Consider the following 20,435-nt stretch of genomic DNA (forward strand, 5'->3'; position numbering starts at 1 on the left):
TTTTTGTTAGCAAGAATTATTGTAGTATGGAATTTATATTTTGTTTACTAAATCATATAGAATTTTTGCACATACAATTTATATACTCCCTCCCATCCAAACCAAAGGTAACACTTGCTTTTTGACACTATTCATGATTGTAGGGAATTTTTGATATTATTCTTAATCTATAAGACAAAATATAGTCATGTGAGATCTTGTTTGATTTATCGTTATGAATGTTATAAGAATATCAAATTTTTATAATTTTTAATAATGTATAACTAAAGATATTCACGTTGCAAAACGTGTCTCGACAAGTGTGATAAAACAACTATTACCTTTGGTTTGGATGGGAGGGAGTATATGTCAGCCAAAATAGCTTTAAAAAAATTATAGTCATCATAGTTTACTTAGCTTACTTTCTAGTTTCTACAATGGAGGATTCAAAAAATATGAAGGTACAAATTAAAATAAAAGAAAATTGAGGAGTATAATTGGAAAGATTTAGAACAGTTAAAGATAAATGTTTATTATGACTGATAATAAATAAATGTTTATTGTGGTTGAGTAGAGCTGGCAAAAGTTGACTCGACCCAAAAAACCCGATCCGGCCTGCCCGAAACCCGACCCGATAATTGATAGCAACCTTATTTTTTTCAACCCGAATCCGACATGAATCGACTCGACCCGTGACCCTATATTTTCTCAACCCGATAGATGACTCGATAATGAACTAGCTTAATAATAGTTTAAATAAAATCAAATTGACATTCATATTAATTATTTTCACTTAATACTATAATTAATAAACCTACTGTAACACCCCCTCATACCAAGGTACCTTACCAAGGACTACCCTAGCATGAGAAGCTGTTACCATCTCGGTTTCCCGAGGTTAGTATATCAAAGTTACCAATTCCAAACAACCTTTATTAAAGTATAAAGAGTTAGTGATTACATGTTTTCAAAACCAAACCAAATCATAACTGCAAAATAACTATTAATTACAAAGAAAGCAAGCTAAGTCTCTCGACGGCGGAAGCTAGACTCGAGTGATGACTCCCCATAACTGTCCCATAGCTAAGCATCTCAGATTACTGTCACAATCTGCTCACCATCCCCCGAATGGATCACCGCAGTTTTATAAAACAACAACAACGGGGTCAGTACCATTCAATCAAAGTAAGATAAACAAACATTGTAACCGGCTGATCATTCACACTCTCCGGTCTCCCGATCTCACATAGTAACCGACTACACACCGAAGTGTGTAGCCCTGCCAGATTACCCATCACAATAGGTAATCCACGCCGCCAGTGGGTGACCGTAGCCGATCCCACCAAGTCCAGCTCATCAACGAGCGACTGAAAATCCCTGTCCCTTAATGTGCACATCCCCTCCCGTGACGGGTTCCACGGAGGGCGAACTAGGGTGTGAAGCCACTCCCGCAAGTGACTCCACCACAATCACACACAGCATTACAGCTGTCACAACACCACAACTGTCACAACATAACCACACCAACACCATCACCACAACACCCATCCTCCGATGATCAGCAGATAACAACAATTATATACAGTACAATCACAACATCTCAAATTAATTAAACAGAACTGAGTAGGGAAACCCTACCTTTTCGCAATCCGCTATGCTGCAATCAATCATACAAATGACTAACAAATACCACATCGTCACCAACAGTAGAATGAAGGATTGAATGCAAGAACTACGACGATTGCACACACACAATGGAGGATTAGGGAATGATTAGGGAGTGATTAGAGAGTGATTAAAGTAATCGTAAAATAATTAGAGATGAAATGACGTTTAGAAACTGATTCTTAATATTAAATAACCCTAAACACTCCCGCATCAAACCGCTGAAATATTACTCGCCAGACCGGATACTCGGTCGAGTAAAGAGTATACTCGACCGAGTATCCTCTACTCGGTCGAGTATTCATCATACTCGGCCGAGTATTCCTCGGCAGAACCAAAACAGAATACACAATTAGCACTACTCGGCCGAGTAGGCTCTACTCGGTCGAGTACTTAGCTTATTAAAATCCGTAGTATTACAGTCTTCCCCCCTTAAAAAGAACTTCGTCCCCGAAGTTCCAACCCAACCTATAAAGCATGGACACCTAACACTAACTCCAACAAGCACACTTACTAGTTAACATATCCTCTCGATATAAACTTCATAATACCGTCGAATAACCACAATATAATGTTGCCAACCTTGTCTCACTTCCATAACACTCACTAGCAACTCAATACCAAGAAAATCCACAAAATAAGATCAACTATCAAGACAGAATGTTACATTCTACCACCCTTAAAACGAACTTCGTCCTCGAAGTTTACTCACACACATAAACATCCTCACACGATCCGTTACTCACACTCCTAAACATCATACTACTACGAGCACTGCCATTATCTGTAATAAAATCAACCCAACACAAATCCATCCTTACTCTACACCAACACTCAAACTTCCAATTGTATCATAACATGTACAATCATCAAACTCCCTTTGTCGCATCCTACTCCTCTTAAGATAAAAGTTACGTCCTCTTAACTCATTAATACTAGGTCCATTGCCATACCTCCTATAAACCTCATTACCACCGCGTGTCAACGATAACCCACTATAACCTCAATACCTACAACCATTCCTATATCCAGGACTCTCTTTCTCTAACAGTTCTCGTGCCTTCAATTATTCTGTACTCCCATAACATATATCATAAAATCCTCAGTATAACCACTACTCCATCTCTTCTACATTACCATAAACCGACATACTTCTATATACATATACACTCATCTCCACAATCTTATCTCACAATCCTCAAGTGTTACACATACTCCCATTAGGTTCTCAAGTTCATCTCTTCTATTACCACAAAACTCACCCTTGACTTGACATGATACTAAGTCCTAAAACTCCGTACTCCCTGTCCCAAGAAAAGGTGTTAAACCACCTGTAGTTTCAAGTTCAATACCACACATGTTCCACTATTTCTTTCCACAACTATGTCCACCAATGCCTCATCTAACACAAGATTAAAAGTACTCCAACAACCTCTCACAACTGTGTCCCATTAACAGAATATTACTATGCCATGGCAACAACAGAACCATACCCAACTCTTTTTCATATCATACTCTATATAAAAAAAACCAATAGGGCCATACCCATACCGACACTGGTAAGAAACATCGGAAAACAACACAACGGTCTATATGCCCCGACCGACACTGACAAGGAATAGCAGTAAACAAACAATAATCTATGACAACACGAAAATACTCATATCACAACACGAATTACCGTGCACAGTGCACAGTGCACAACAACTACATCGATAGCCATCACAACTTTTACAATCTCATAACACTGACTCAGCACAACTTCCTTGACCACAAGACTTTCTTAAAACTGCTCTACCAGATAACGACGCAGCATATTAGACGGGATCACAAATACCAACCTTATGAGTATTATCCATACCATGACTCTTGAGGCCGAAACCTCACGCCATCACTTACAGATATCATACATACACATATAAGTATAACATATGGCGCGGAACACACACATAACGACTCGTAACAATCACGCCACACCATTACTCGTGAGGCCAGGACCTCACACAAAGTTTTACACACCTCATGGACCCATAATCGAATCTAACTAGCCAATCCTGACCACGTAAGTTACCACTTGACAATGAATACCTCTCATCCGGACTTAACTCAGGTGCCTTTCATAACATAGCCTCTCATACACACAATTATCACCCCTCCGGCAAATGTAGCCATAACATCAGTACCCAACTTCGAGCGAACACCTCATATATCCACATCTTATACTCCCTCACAACCAAACATACTAATCATCTCCACAAAATCAACCTCATAAGAACAACTAACTTCCCTAAAGTAATATTATCCTCAACCACTAGTGACAATACTATGACACCAACATCCTCTATGCGACTACTCTCTCACTATCACTTCTTAATATAACAATCCGTTTCCTTTCTCTGGTTATCATCCCAAATGATGAACATCAAATCCATCAACAAAATCTACCTCAACATTATTCCCAATTCTATCCTTTATCACAACGTTACCTAACTCTCCATCAAGATCTCAGATCGTGCAAACACTCTACAAGCTTCTCATTCCATTACTACCTCGAAACTCACGGCTAACATGTCGTCCTACTCTCCTATATAACCATTAACTCACACCCTCTAGTGAGGCTATCGTACATTTCCATAATTTCCTACCTTCATGCTTCTCAACTCCGGTCAACGTTCTCTCAACTTACTTTCATCCCTCTTCCCCCCTTTTTACTCAATAATACCAATTAATAATTCACCTCCTTTCCCCTTCTACCCACTCTTTAGTAATTTGTTTATTTTTCCATAGCTCCACAACTCTAATTCCATTAATTCATATCAATATCTTATCATTCTTCTTATCATTTATCCCCTCTCATTTTGCTTCTCTCTCACCCTTGTCACCATCAAGTCTACACACTAATGGTTACTCCTCTATTAGTCGTATCCCCCTTTCGTATCTCCCTTTCGTTTCTCTAGAAAACCAAAAATTTACCTCATACCGATAATTTCCCAAGGAATTACATACTATTCTCACCTCTAGATATTCCAAATTCCCAAACTCATTCATTTTTTTTTTACAAATTCACATCGCGATATAGCTCCACCTAAGTCCACTTAATACCCTTCTTCTCAATCCCTCTATAACAACCTTTCATTACCTATATATTTTTAACCAACATAATCCTAACCATCTCCCTCTATAAATCCTTACACCTCTCAAGTTGTCACTATTCACATCCCTCATCTCAATATTTCATTCTCACATTTCTGTACACCTACATCACCCTTGCTTATGTATACCTACTTTTATATTACTCAACACTCGACTATATCACTCACCATATCTCACAAAACATGCTCTTTACCTCGATTAGCTCACCATTCTTCCCTTTCCTTTTTCCACTATCGCTCACAACCACATATAACTCATGTCCTTTATATCCAACACCTATCCCTCATAAGCCGGCATTCTCCCTATCATAGGATTTGGTAACTTACGAATCAAGACCGTCACATATATAAAAGAACGCTTCAAGACCCAAAATATACATGTGTACATAGCCCACGACTCACAACAAATGTAAGAACATAGCCGCCGACTCATAACAAAAGTAAGAACATAGCCACCGATTAAAAATTAAGGTAAAAACATAGCCACCGACTCAAAATGGCCGCCCACTGAGGTACTCGGTCGAGTACATAGCATACTAGGTCGAGTACAGGATACTCGCTCGAGTAACTATATTACTCGGCTTTTTTTTTAATTATCACAGAGGATTAATCGGTCGAGTATTGGGAATACTCGGCCGAGTAGTCCTTACTCGGTCGAGTATTACTTTACTCGGTTGAGTACCAACACAATTCTCAAATTCGTCCAGTTTTCGTAAAACAGTCATATCTCACTCGTTACTTGGTCGTTTTGGGCGTGTGACCTACCGTTAGAATCGTAAGAAGACAAGCAATCACCTCAACTTAGAATTACAGCAATATCGTTTCTTGAACTCAACTTATGACAGTTTTAAGACAACCCTTCCATAATCGATCATCATACAAATCAAATTTCCTAAACCAAAACAATTTGAACATGCATAAGGCAACAACAACAACTCAATACTTCAAGAAACCAGTACGCAAGTGAACTCTTATCATACTCACATGAAAATTAAACACAACATTCATATATATATAGACGCATGACCTTAATCACATGTTACTACCAATAAACCAAACATTAACATCATCATGCTCATTTATATATGTTCTACTACAATTCATCATACTCAATATCGTATTAAATAGGTAACATGCTCAACATACTTCATGCTCAAGATCTATCATATGCGAATTCAAAATCCACCTTTCATATACTACCATATTCCAACACCTTCACCATGTCATCCAACCACTTCACAAGGCTCACGTTACAAGTATTACACACACATGACTCAAACATACAACAGTTTCCCCCCAAGTGACCGGCTTGAGATCGTAAGGGCCTTAATGTGACTTTGGGACGTCTCCCAAGTCTTTGCGGTAGCTCCAAACAACTCTCCCCGGGTTCATTTTATTTAGACTCCCTAAGTTCATTGGGTTCATTAGTTTTAGGTGCCGGGATCATCGGCTCTGATACCACTTTGTAACACCCCCTCATACCAAGGTACCTTACCAAGGACTACCCTAGCATGAGAAAGTCACATTTACCATCTCGGTTTCCCGAGGTTAGTATATCAAAGTTACCAATTCCAAACAACCTTTATTAAAGTATAAAGAGTTAGTGATTACATGTTTTCAAAACCAAACCAAATCATAACTGCAAAATAACTATTAATTACAAAGAAAGCAAGCTAAGTCTCTCGACGGCGGAAGCTAGACTCGAGTGATGACTCCCCATAACTGTCCCATAGCTAAGCATCTGATTACTGTCACAATCACCGCTCACCATCCCCGAATGGATCACCGCAGGGTTTTATAAAACAACAACAACGGGGTCAGTACCATTCAATCAAAGTAAGATAAACAAACATTGTAACCGGCTGATCATTCACACTCTCCGGTCTCCCGATCTCATATAGTAACTGACTACACACCGAAGTGTGTAGCCCTACCAGATTACCCATCACAACAGGTAATCCACGCCGCCAGTGGGTGACCGCAGCCGATCCCACCAAGTCCAGCTCATCAACGAGCGACTGAAAATCCCTGTCCCTTAATGTGCACATCCCCTCCCGTGACGGGTTCCATGGAGGGCGAACTAGGGTGTGAAGCCACTCCCGCAAGTGACTCCACCACAATCACACACAACATTACAGCTGTCACAACACCACAACCGTCACAACATAACCACACCAACACCGTCACCACAACACCCATCCTCCGATGATCAACATATAACAACAATTATATACAGTACAATCACAACATCTCAAATTAATTAAACAGAACTGAGTAGGGAAACCCTACCTTTTCGCAATCCGCTATGCTGCAATCAATCATACAAATGACTAACAAATACCACATCGTCACCAACAGTAGAATTAAGGATTGAATGCAAGAACTACGACGATTGCACACACACAATGGAGGATTAGGGAATGATTAGGGAGTGATTAGAGAGTGATTAGAGTAATCGTAAAATAATTAGGGTTGAAATGACGTTTAGAAACTGATTCTTAATATTAAATAACCCTAAACACTCCCGCATCAAACCGCTGAAATATTACTCGCCAGACCGGATACTCGGTCGAGTAAAGAGTATACTCGGTCGAGTATCCTCTACTCGGTCGAGTATTCATCATACTCGACCGAGTATTCCTCGACAGAACCAAAACAGAATACACAATTAGCACTACTCGGTCGAGTAGGCTCTACTCGGTCGAGTACTTAGCTTATGAAAATCCGTAGTATTACACCTACCTATTGTTTAAACATAAAATTACCATCTAAAACTAAATATAAAAGATAAAATATATGTTGATAACCTGACCCAACATTGACCCGCTAATGACCCGACCCGACTTGCCACCCGTTGATGACCCGACATGAACCGAACCAACCTGAACCAGTCGCTGACCCGGCATAACCCGAACCCGATATGACCCGACCCGCTTTAATCCGACCTATAAGGCTATAACTAACCCAAATGACCCGATTGTTACCTCTATGGCTGAGTGAGAAAAAAAAAGTGCTTATATAAATTATATGTACATGAGATGGTGCAACCGTGCAAAGTGGTAGTATTGAGTCTCATTTCAAAAAGATGGGATATTCTCAACTAAGTATTACCCTCCCATATACCCGCGTTGCGTTTGTAGGTTTTGTCATTTCCATGGTGCTGTATAACAGCTTGTGAAAAGGCGGTAGAATTAGATAAATCCGATAACATCCAATTTTATTGTCACTAAAATCTTTAATGAAGATACGAGAAGTGTTGGAAAATAAGGACATACCTTTATGCGGAAGCGATCAGACCGTTGTGCTCGCTAATTGCCCACTAATGTATATCGTACCTCCGACGGCTATTAGAATGCCGGAATATATCCACACCCCAAATCTCAAGTCACATAGATGGTAGACTTAGCAAGTAGAGAATATGTTTTTGTGTATTAGCTAGTCTCTTTCATATTCTTTTTCTCATTATATTCTCTCCATATAGGGAGTTACATAGGAGGATTCAATCACACATAATGACTCATTAAGTGTGATTTATGAGCATACTAATGGTGCCATTGAATGAGATTAAAGGTGGCCGTTATATTACTTAATTGTAGATACCTCATTTCTGCACCTCCCGCAAACCACTCGGTGATGATTGGGCCGCAGGTTTGGTACGCGGAACGATTTGTGACAGTTCTTAAGTTTATCTTCAAGTGATCGCTCAAACACTTGTGTCTACCTCTTAACTGGCATCTACGTGCCGATACGGTCGTTTTGGCAGTAATTAGAGTACATTTGGAGTCCGGGTCAAAAAACTGTCTTCATTTTCTAAAACCGAGTCAGAATGTTCTGGAATGTTCCGCATATTTCTATTCCATATTTTGCAATCTTTTAATCTTTGGTAAAGAATTTCCCGTAATATTCACACAAAATATTAAGGAAAACAAGATTAATCCGTTATTCCATAATCAAAACACGGAAATCTTTTTTCCGCAGGAGGAAACCACTTGGGGAAAGGACGCAGCAAGTGTTGCGCCTCTTCTAAGAGACGCAGTGCCTGCTGCGCCTCTTCCAAGAGATGCAGTGCCTGCTGCGCCTCTTCCCAAGTCCTTTTCTGCGTATTTTTTCGTATCTTTTCATATCTTTTCGAGATTCACTTTCAAAGTTTCTCCGAAAAACCCTATTTCCTCCGTGTGATTAGTATAAATAGAGACCTTCGGTCTCACATATTTCTCACGCGGGTGTCCGCCCTTCTCTTCTCCCTGCATTCTAGACCACGTTCTTACTTTTTGGCGTCTACGTGCTTGAAATTTCGACCACGTAAGCTCGGATCCTTCTGAGTACCAGCCTCGTTTTGCATGACCGACCAATTTGACCAACTCCACATCAATTAACTTAATAAATCTTGTTCGTTTTCCTTCTAGAGGGCACTTTCGTCTACATTCGAGTCGAGCATCACTAAACGTTTACTTAGTTCATCTCGTTTCGTCAAACATGTAAGTCTGAAGGTGTATAATCCTTCTTTTATTTATTGTTCTTTATTTATTGTAATCATAATGTAAGGTTTATGTCGAAAGTATTCTTAAAACCGATTTATAAAACCATTGTTTTATACCTTTTTTACGAATTATCAGAAGACAGACGTCGAGAAAGGACGTAGGAACTGCTGCGCCTCTTCGAAGGGACGCAGTACCTGCTGCGCCTCTTTGTGAGGCTGCCGCAGTTCCTGATTCCTTTCTTCTTCCTTCGTCTTTTGTCAATTCGTTTCTTTTATTTTCTTTCGTTTGTTCTTCGATTCTTTGATATAACGATTTAAGCATAAGAATTCTAACATGTAATATATTATTCATCATAATTAGTATTGAATTCGTCATTAAATCCCGACTTAAATCCCTTATAAGCCAATATTTGCGGGTTTTCGTCATCAAGTCAATCCGGGTTTTATAGGTTCGATTCATTAATATTGAGTTCTGGAATTCATCGTTGATATACTTGTATCTGTTGTTTATCGTCACCGTCATTAGTTCGTCATTAGCAACTTGTTTAACCTAATTAATTCATTAATTAACCTTTTAATCTTGTAATTAATTCGTATTGTTTAATTCCATCCATGTTCATGCTTTGTCACCCCAATCATATGTAAATAATCTGTTAATAACTTTCATCCGAGTCAATTATTCATAATCAAGCATTAAAATCACCAACGAATATTAACAGTTTGCAATTCCGGCTTCACAGCCAGAACTGAGCCAAGGAACGAACGCAGCAACTACTGCGCCTCTTCCAAGGGACGCAGCTCTGCTGCGCCTGTTCCTGGTTGATTTCTGTCTCTGAACTCCCGTTTTGCTTTGACTTAGTTATTTAATTACGTATTTAATTAAGTATTAACCGTATTATCATCCCTAATCTGTTCGTTTATTTATTTATTTATTCTTTTCCCAAATTATCCGTTTTAAATGTATTTTCGACATAAATCATTAAATCCGATGTAATTATTGCAATTTTCTTTATTGTATTTTTATTGTATTTCTTTTATCGTATTGCTTGTATGCTCTCACATGCAATTAACCTAAATTTCTACCTCGACATTAATTGTATGTTAAATTACGTGTTTACCAACTTAGTCTAATTCACACATGTTAGGATCAAAACATTGTTTGTTGCATTGCATGCATATAACTCGACAATATATCAAGTATAGACAATTTCCCTAATCATTAGTAGAGGCCGCTATCGAGGCGGGCGGGATTAGGTGTTCGATCAAAAGAGCTTCCTAATACGTACCCTCACCCCTTACTCCAGATCTCTGTGAACATCCGTGTTCATTTAAACTAGTTTCACCCCTTACTCCAGATCAAGTATAGACAATTCGAACGGTTTCCAATTTTCCACAATAAATTGGTGGCGACTCCACAAATGGAAACGCTTGTTCCCAAGCGCCCCCGTGGGCCCGCGTCCATAGTTTGGCGACTTCACTAGGAATAATACACTTACGTGTATCCAAAAGGGTGAAACTTGAACAAGGTTAGGGAATAGTTTGTACAAGACAATTGTCAGTTTTCATAACTCGGTCTTCCTAGATCGTTTCATTCGGCCTTCTTAGGCCCAACCCAACCGATTCGACCAATCGTCCCGTCTAAACGGTCCTAATTCTTATTTGGGCCTAAGGATGGATAGCGATTGACGTCATCCATACCATGGTACTTACTCTTGTTTGTATCAAGGACTTTCACTACTTGAGGAAATGGACTAGGAATCGGCCTTACTCTTGTTTGGTACGAGCCTCTCCACAGACTTCAGGTTTGATTGTTCGCTATGGCAACCCACCCTTTAAACCAAAACCCTTTTAAACGCACGCAGAATCCCGTTATAATTCTTGTATAATGTTTGTACCATGTGTGATCACCATTTATAAACAAAACCATGACGATTTTTGTAAAAATCAAAATCCTTCTTTAAAATGTAAAAATTTCGAAACTTAGGCCTAATATTAGCGCAAAACCAGTCGAAACTCTGTCCAATTGTCGAGTCAAAAATTGGGCCTTAAAACCCATTTCAAAACCTATGGACGCGGGCCCACGGGGGCGCTTGGGAAGGAAGAGAACAAGCGTTTGCATTTTGTGGAGTCGCCAATAATTTTTATGGGAAATTGGAACCGTTCGAATACCTCGTGCCATGTCAAGACACAAAGTAGTGACATGAACACCAAGAACTCGTTACCCTTAGCATTCTATGTCTAGAATGACTCTCGTGGATGCCAATGAACACGGATGTTCACAGAGATCTGGAGTAAGGGGTGAGGGTACGTATTAGGAAGCTCTTTTGATCGAACACCTAATCCCGCCCGCCTCGATAGCAGCCTCTACTAATGATTAGGGAAGTTACTCATACTTGATATATCGTCGATTATATGCATGCAATGCAACATCCAAGTTTTGATCCTAGCATGTGAGAATTAATACTAAGTCGGTGAACAATTAATTTAACAAATAATTGGGTCGAAGTAGGGATTTAAAGTTCAATTACATGTGAAAACATACAAGTGATACAAAGCACAATGATAAATACAATAAAGGAAAATTACAATAATTAAATTACAATAATTACAACGGGTTTAGTGATTTATGTCAAAAATACTTCTAAAATGGATAATTTAAGAAAAAAAATAAAGGAACGAATTAACGAACAAATTATTAGGCGCTAATACGGGTAATAGTTATTTATACGTAAGCTAATTAATCAGGTCAAGCTAAGGCAGGACGGAAGTTCAGAGACAGAAGTCAACCTGGAACAGGCGCAGCAGGACTGCGCCCTTTGGAAGAGGCGCAGCAGTTGCTGCGTCTGTTCCAAGGGTGAGTTCTGGCTGTGAAGCCGGAACTGCAAGTCTTTAACGTTAATTGGTGATTTTAAGGATCAATTATGATAATTAACTCGGATAGAAGTGATTTAATTCATTACTTACATATGAATGAGTCATAAAAGCGATAAAACATGGATGAAACTAATGTGAACGAATTATTTACATGGATGAAAGATCGATTAATGACATGGGTGAACTAAATAGGTTAAACACAACGAATTAATGAAGAACTAATGACGAATATGGCAATAGACATATGGAAATATATCAAAGATCGAATTCTATAAACTCAATATGAATGAATTGAATCTCTACAACTCGGATTGATTTTAATGACGAAAACTTGCAAATATGAATTATAAGGGATTTAAGTCGGATTTAATGATTAATTATATGCTAACGATGATAAACAGTGTACATGTGAGATTATTATGCTATTATACCAAATAATTGACGAAAACAAATGAAAACACATAAAAGAAAACGAGTTTACAGAGGACGAAGGAAGAAGAAAGGAAGCAGGAACTGCGACAGCCTCACGAAGAGGCGCAGCAGGCACTGCGCTCCTTCGAAGAGGCGCAACAGTTGCTGCATCCTTTCTCGACGGTTATCTTCTGGCAATCCGTAAAAAGAGTTTTAAACGTGGTTTTATAAATCGGTTTTAATAAGTATTTTCGACATAAATCTTACATTAATGATACAATAAATAAATAACAATAAATAAAGAAGGATTTACACCCTCAGACTTACATGTTTGACGAAACGAGATGAACTAAGTTAACGTTTAGTGATGCTCGACTCGAATGTAACGAAAGTGCCCTCGTAAGAGGAAAACGATTAAGATTAATTAAGTTGATTAGTTCTGGAGTTGGTCAAATTGGTCGGTCATGCAAACGAGGCTAGTACTCAGAAGGATCCGAGCTTACGTGGTCGAATGTTCAAGCACGTAGACGCCAAAAAGTAAGAACGTGGTCTAGAATGCAAAGGGAGAAGAGAAGGGCGGACACTCGCGTGAGAAATATGAGGAGCGAAGGCTCCTATTTATACTAATCACGTGAAGGAATAGGGTTTTCGGAGAAACTTTGGAAGTGAATCTCGAAAAGATATGAAAAAGATACGAAAAATACACAGAAAAGGATCTGGGAAGAGGCGCAGCAGGCACTGCGTCCCTTGAAAGAGGCGCAGCACCTACTGCGTCTGTTCCCAGGTGGTTTCCTCCTGCGGAAGAAAGATTTCCGTGTTTAATTTATGGAATAACGGGATAATCTTATTTTCCTTAATATTTTGTATGAATATTACGGGAAATTGTTTACCAAAGATTAAAAGATTGTGAAATATTTATAAAATATGGAATAGAAATATCTGGAACATTCCAGAACATTATGACTCGGGATTTAACAGTTATCAGAAAATGAAGACGGTTTTAGGCCCGGACTCCATATGTACTCTAATTACTGTCAAAACGACCGTATCGGAGCGTAGATGACAACTAAGAGGTAGACATCGGTGTTTGAGCAATCACTTGACGATAAATTTACGAACTGTCACAAATCGTTCCGCGTACCAAACATGCAGCCCAATCATCACCGAGTGGTTTGCGGGAGGTGCAGAAATGAGGTATCTACAGAGCCCCCACTTTGACTGAGGCTTAGACAAGGCGAAAGTCAAAGTATAGCCATCAGGTCAATCGAAGATTACAACCTGACGACTATGGCGACGCGAGGCGGTTCAAGGGGTCTGAACCAAGGACCTGTCGTCGGGAACATTTTAGAGTTTGTCGACTATCGGGGAGGGTCGTTTAAAGTCCATTAGACTACGTAAGGAGGCTCGCCAGCCATAAGAAGAGACCATACCTGAGACTTCTTCTCGAGATGCTTCTGGAGGTGCATAGGAGCTAAGGGTAAGCGTAGGAGCTAAGGGTAAGACCTAAAAGATATATAAGGATTTGTGCTAGGGTGTGGGGCCCTAAAGGAAAGCATCAACGGGAAGGAGGCCCGAATATAATTTCAAACTAAGGGGTAACTAAGGCTCGAGTGTAGGAACTCTACTGGTTTGGGAACTTCTGGAGAACGACACCTTTATTACACTCCGCAGGGAAACAAGAAATATTGTGAGTAGTAGGACATAGGCGGGAACTGCTGGGAGAAATCTGCTTGGGTCATCTTCAAACAAACTTCGGAGGAACTTGAGAGGTACGATTGTATGTCGCGAACTCTCGTGTTGGGAAACCTTATCAGGAACTTATCTCCATGTCTCGAGAGGGATTGTCTGTCCGCTTACTCTCGCTGGGGGAATATAATGAAGGCGTGTCGAAACACTTGTGAAGGAATACTTGTTTGTTGTGACCAGCAAAGTCTTGGAAGCGATAAATAACGTATAATAGTCCACAGCCGGCTTGGAAATGCGGGTCTGAGCGAAGAATGATCGTCAAACGAACCAGAAAGAATAAAATGGAATCGGGGAAGAGGCGCACCAAAGATGGGCCCACAAATAACGAACTCATAACGAATTTTTGAAAACTCGTATGAAGGGAACCTCAGGAAGAGGCGCAGCAAGAGCTGCGTCTCTTGGAAGAGGTGCAGCACCTGGTGCGTCTGTTTCTGGGTGTGTCTTTCCGGCGTAAAAACGCGATAAAACAGAGGGTTTCATTTCATTTATTCGAAACATAAATCATCAATTTCTCTCTCAAATCTTTACCATTTCCGCCAATATTTGATCCAAAAGCTTGTATTCGCCATGACTAATCGAGGTATGTATATCATTCTTGCATTAATCTTCTATAATGGATGAATTTGATCGACAAAATTTAGGGTTTTCAACCCTAAAATGTCGAAAATTTGAGGCTTTTCCCCCAAATGATTTTTCTTTGTAAAATTAACCTTGGAAATGGGTAATTGGTAGTATAAGGATCATAACCATGTATTTGTTTCGAATTTTCGTTGAGTTTTGAGTGAGATTGAGACGGTTTCACAGCTAAACCGTAAATTACTTCGAAAATGGCCTTAGGATTGCCCATTTGCGATGAAATTTGATATTTGGAATCCTTGGATGATCGGTAAACTTCCTACTATCTCGAAATTTTGGTTTGTGACGGCTTTTTTAGGACACTTTTCTAGGGCATAATCGCCGTTATAACGAAATGCTGCCGAAATTTCGACTCGAACCCATGACTAGGCTTCAACTTAGGCTTTACTTTACCCAAATTACCACATGAGTGATCGGGTTTGTGGGAATATGGCCAAAGATGGCGAGAAAAGAGCGATTTCAGGGCTTCCGAAAGCTCGAAAATCCCTTAACCAAGGCTTGTCGTCACTTGACGCGGCCTAAAATTACTTTAACGTTTGCAGGTAACGAGGCTTCTACTTCTGGGAGAGCTCCCATGGAGATAGACACTGCTATTGACCTTTCTCGTGCTATCGAGGAGGCTTTGGAGGAGGCTTTCACCGCTGCGGTGATGGCTGCTGAGGGCGAGGTCCAGGAGGAGGAGGCTGCTGAGGAGGAGGAGGCCTCGAGGAGGGCCAACGTTGGGTGAGGCGGTCGTCAGCTGAAGGGAGCACCTGCGTGGGCTGAGACCTGGGACAGCAGGCACTTGCTTTGGGCTGCGGAGGGTCACCTGTCCTATAGGACGGTGAAGAGCTTGGTAATCTTGAATTCATTACTCATCACTCATCTTCTTTCATTTCATTTGTTCATATATCTTTCCAATTTCATTCAAACTAAAGATAGCTTTTGTTTCAAATCACAATAGGAGGCCGGGAACATCAGATCGTTCTCGGGCTACACGACGGCGTGGAGTGTTATTAGAGGCTGTCGGCGGAGGAGCGCGCCATGATCGAGCGGGGAGCGTTTGACACCTTGGTGCAGGCTTGGAGGGATATCGCAAAGAGGAAGCTGCGGGCTAACCTTAGCCTGGTCCGCGCTTTCTTGGACCGATTCTGGGACACGACTTCCACTTTTCACATGCCTTTTGGTGAGGTGGGAGTCACGTTGGAGGACTAAGGCATGATCTCTGGTCTGCCGTGTGGGACTGAGGTGGTGGAGTGGCCGGAGACTGCCATGAGGGTGGACTCGACCGAGGCTAGGAGGTTGATCGGCTGGAACTTGGCGCCGAAGGCTGTTACAGTGCCTGGTTTGGTGCCTAGTTCTTATGTCCGAGACTACTTTGCGGGGAAGACCCCGGCGCGGGTGGTGATCGACGGCTCCTCCTCCCTGTACAGCTGAGCAGAGGGCCCGTTTGTGGCTTTGGTGGTTTCTGTCTTCGATCTACCTCGGAGACAAGGGAGAGAGGCTGTCGACGAAGCTTCTTCCCTTTCTTTCTGACCTGAGCTCCCTAGGGCGTTGGGACTGGGTCACTGCTGGTTTTGCGGTCCTCATCCACTTCATGAGGGCCATGGTTCGCCCGGAGTTGATGGAGAAGGGGACTTCTCCTGGTGCCGTCGGCCCTGGACTACTGTTGGAGGTATAAACCTTCATTTAGACTGAAATCACTTCCTTTCCTTATCGAATTACGAAAGATCGTTATTGACTATCTTGCTTCACAGGCATGGGTGTACTCCTACTTTCCGAGCCTCTCGCCCAAGAGGAAGGAACCGCTGGAGAAGGCCTATCCCGTCGTGAGGGATTGGGTGATGTGTCGGACGAGGAGCAAGCGTTCCTCTCACGGTGTTTACCGGCGGGACGTGAACGCTCTTCAGCTGGACATCGTGAGCATCTCACTTATATTCGTTTTTCTTCTTCATTGCTTTTTAACCGATCATAAGAATGATTCTGTAATACTCCGTATTTATGGTCTTGGGGGTACTCTATCGAGTAGCCCTTACTCTGTCGAGTAAGGGTATGTTGCAGAATAAAATAGTTTCTGACCTGTTGGGCACTCGATCGAGTAGCTCGGGCACTCGATCGAGTAGGGGGGTACTCGATCGAGTACCTTGGGTACTCGATCGAGCGCCCGGTTTTACGGGGGAGTTTTCGCGGGTTTTGTTAATTATGCGATTAGGGTATTTAAACCAATTCGTCTTTGTTTTAAAACACTTTTACCAAAACCTAAAACCCGTTTAAGAGAGAAAGCGGCAGCTTCTTCTTCCTAATCGCATCCTTAACGATTCCCGAGTTCGACGGTCGATTCTCGTTGTTTTTAGTGTTGTTGGATTCCTTGCGTCGAGGGTAAGCTTCTAGCATAATTTTTATAATGTTTTACTAGTTTTGGTCAAACCCTAATTTAGGGTTTGGGGATTTTATGAGTAGGAATTGAATGGTAGTCTTTATGTGTTATGTATGATAGGAGGAGAATTCGTAGAGGAGCCGTTTTGAGACAAATTGTTTAGATCGTCTGCGTGTTTGCTTTCCGGGTAGGATTTCCTACTCGCATTAGTCCCATAATGGGATATTGGTGATGTGCTGTAATTAGCTGATTGATATGATGATGGTAATTGTGTTTGTGTTTGTGGTTGTGTTCGTTGATGGCTCTCGAGATGCGTTCTCGGCTGAGTGGGGTCACTTGCGGGAGTGATCTCACGCCCTAGTTTCGCCTTCTGTGGAACCCGCCACAGAAGGGATGTGCACATTAATGATACAGGGTTATCGCTCGTACGATGAGCGGGGCTTAGGTGGGAACGGTGCGGTCCCCCATGATCGCGGATCGGTCCAAAGGGACGATCGATGATTGAGACGGTTGGTTGGTTGGTGTGTGTGTGTGTGTGTGTGGCAGTTCAGCTGTCTATTTGTCTTACTGTTGTTATGTATATTGATTGTGTGATTAGTACTGACCCCGGTGTTGTTTTGTAAAACCTGCGGGGATCCATTCGGGGATGGTGAGCAGATATTGAGCAGGTATAGAGATGGTACTGGATAGCTGGGGATGGCCACGACATGACGATAGAGTCTTCCGCTGTAGTTTAGCTTTTATTTACATTTCAGTTGAGAACAGACAGTTTGAATAATGTATTACACTTTTAGTTTGGTTTCGAGGATTGTAACTTTTCATTAAAGCACTTATAATAAATGTTGTTTCTATTTTGTCTATTTGATTATCATACCTCGGGCAACCGAGATGGTGACGTCTCCATACCTGAGTGGTCCTGGTAAGGCACTTGGAGTATGGGGGTGTTACAAATGGTATCAGAGCGACGATCCTGAAACCTGTAAGCAATGAACTTAATGAACATAGGGAGTCAATTAAAATGAACCCGGGGTAAAAGTCGTAGGAGCTAGTGCAAAGGCTTGGGAGACGTCCTAAAGTCGCAAGGGGTCGCCCTACAGCTTTGAACCGGTCACGTGGGGTAAATATGTGTTGAGTCATGTGTGTGCTTAGTAACTTGTGTAACAATGTGATGGAATGTGATGATGGATGGATGTTTAAATTGAAAGTTGATGAGATGAAAGGAAGATGATGATATATATATAAACATTGTTGATAGCATGATGGAATGTTTTATAACGTGGCAATTAATAGCATGAATGTTATGATGTAATGTGATTTTATAAAGTTATCATGTTAGTGTATGACGTAATATGCGGGTAGCTTTTACGTATTAGTGGTACTTGATCGAGTAAGACTGACTCGATCGGATAGGTTTTTGGCGAACCGAGTCCGAATCGCGTTTTGGGGCACTCGATCGAGTAACTAGGGGTACTCGATCGAGTAGGGGTCACTCGATCGAGTAGCCTATATACTCGATCGAGTGGGTTAGTGACCGGAAGGTCCGTTTGGTTCGGAGTTTGGGTACTCGATCGAGTACATAGGGGCACTCGATCGAGTAGCCCGTCACTCGATCGAGTGGGTTTGGGTACTCGATCGAGTGGGTTCTGGGCATCGTGTTTTCGTGTTTTGAAGTTTAGTACGTATGTTCATATCTACCCTTTCTTATATACGTTTAGTTTCAAGATGCCGCCCAAGAAAAATGCCTTGTACGCTAGAGCAGAGCTTATGACTACGGATGACATCGTTAAGATGTTAGAGCACCAGGACGCTCTTCCTGAGACCCTGAAGAGAGTGAATGAGGACAAGGATAAGAGTAAGGAGAAGGAGGTTGACCATGCTAAAGTCAGCCTCTATATTGCGAGGTTTAACCCGAAGGAGTACAAGGGAGTTGAGGAGCCTAACCGTCTTGATAGTTGGCTGAGGGAGATGGAGAACATACTAGATTTAGTCCACTGTCCTGGATGAGATGAGAGTGGATCGGAGTGCCGCATTCTATCCGAGGGAGGCAAACCGGCAAGTGGTGGGATTCAGTGAAAGTAAGTGCCAAGGAGATATATACCAACCAGGGGTTACCTGCTATACCTTGGGAGGAGTTTCGTAGGGCTGTGAGGAAGGAGTTTGTGCCGGAACATGTGAGGAGTAAGTTGAGGGAGGAGTTTGATAAGTTTAAGATGACTGCTGAGATGTCCGTGGCTGAGTACTACAGGCAGTTCAATGAGAAATCTAGATATGCAGAGGACATGGGTTTGAGTGATGAGAATTTGGCTTTGAGGTTTGAGAGTGGACTAACCACGAAGATTATGGACAAGTTACCCGTGGGAGTCCTCACTGATGTGAAGGAAGCATATGAGAGGGCTGGGAGAGCTGAGAGACTGGTGGAGATGGCTCAGGAGAGGTCTGGTGGTGAGAAGAGGAAGTCGGAGAGCGAGGGTGGTGGCCAATCTAATTACAAGAAAGGCAACCACAATCAATCTAAGGGGTTTTCTTCTGGGTCGGGGTTTAGTGCTGGAACTTCCTTTGGGAGAGGTCGTGGGAATGTGAGCAACAGCTGGGGAGTGACCTGCTTTAGTTGTGGTGGCGTAGGCCACAAGAGACATGAGTGCACGAGTGCACCGGATCCTTTCGAGACCCGCACGAGCTTTGCGAGCAACATGACCCGGCGGGATCATGGCCAAACCGGGAGGTCGAGCTACCAGTGGAGGCAACCGCAACGGCGGTAATTCTTATCAGAAGACACCGATGAACAACAACAACAACAATCAAGGGTCGGGTGCTAAGCCGACCGCATCAGCTAGTACTGTCCAGGGAGGTGGGCAGAAGACCAGTGGCAAGTTGTTCATGATGGAGAAGAAGGCAGCTGAGGAGGATGCGCATGTTATCACCGGTACATTCCTTGTTAATGGTATTCCTACGTTTGTTTTGTTTGATTCGGGGGCTTCTCAATCGTTTGTGTCTTCGAGTCATGTAAAGCAGTTGGGTCTGAGAGTATATGAGTCTGTTAAGGAGCAAGTTTTCATACCTTCAGGTGAGTCTGTATCGTGTGGGAGGTTGTTTAGAGATGTATCTTTAATAGTTGGGCAAGTCGATTTCCCTGTAG

This window comes from Silene latifolia, chromosome 6 (assembly GCF_048544455.1).
Source record: "Silene latifolia isolate original U9 population chromosome 6, ASM4854445v1, whole genome shotgun sequence".
NCBI lineage: Eukaryota > Viridiplantae > Streptophyta > Magnoliopsida > Caryophyllales > Caryophyllaceae > Silene > Silene latifolia.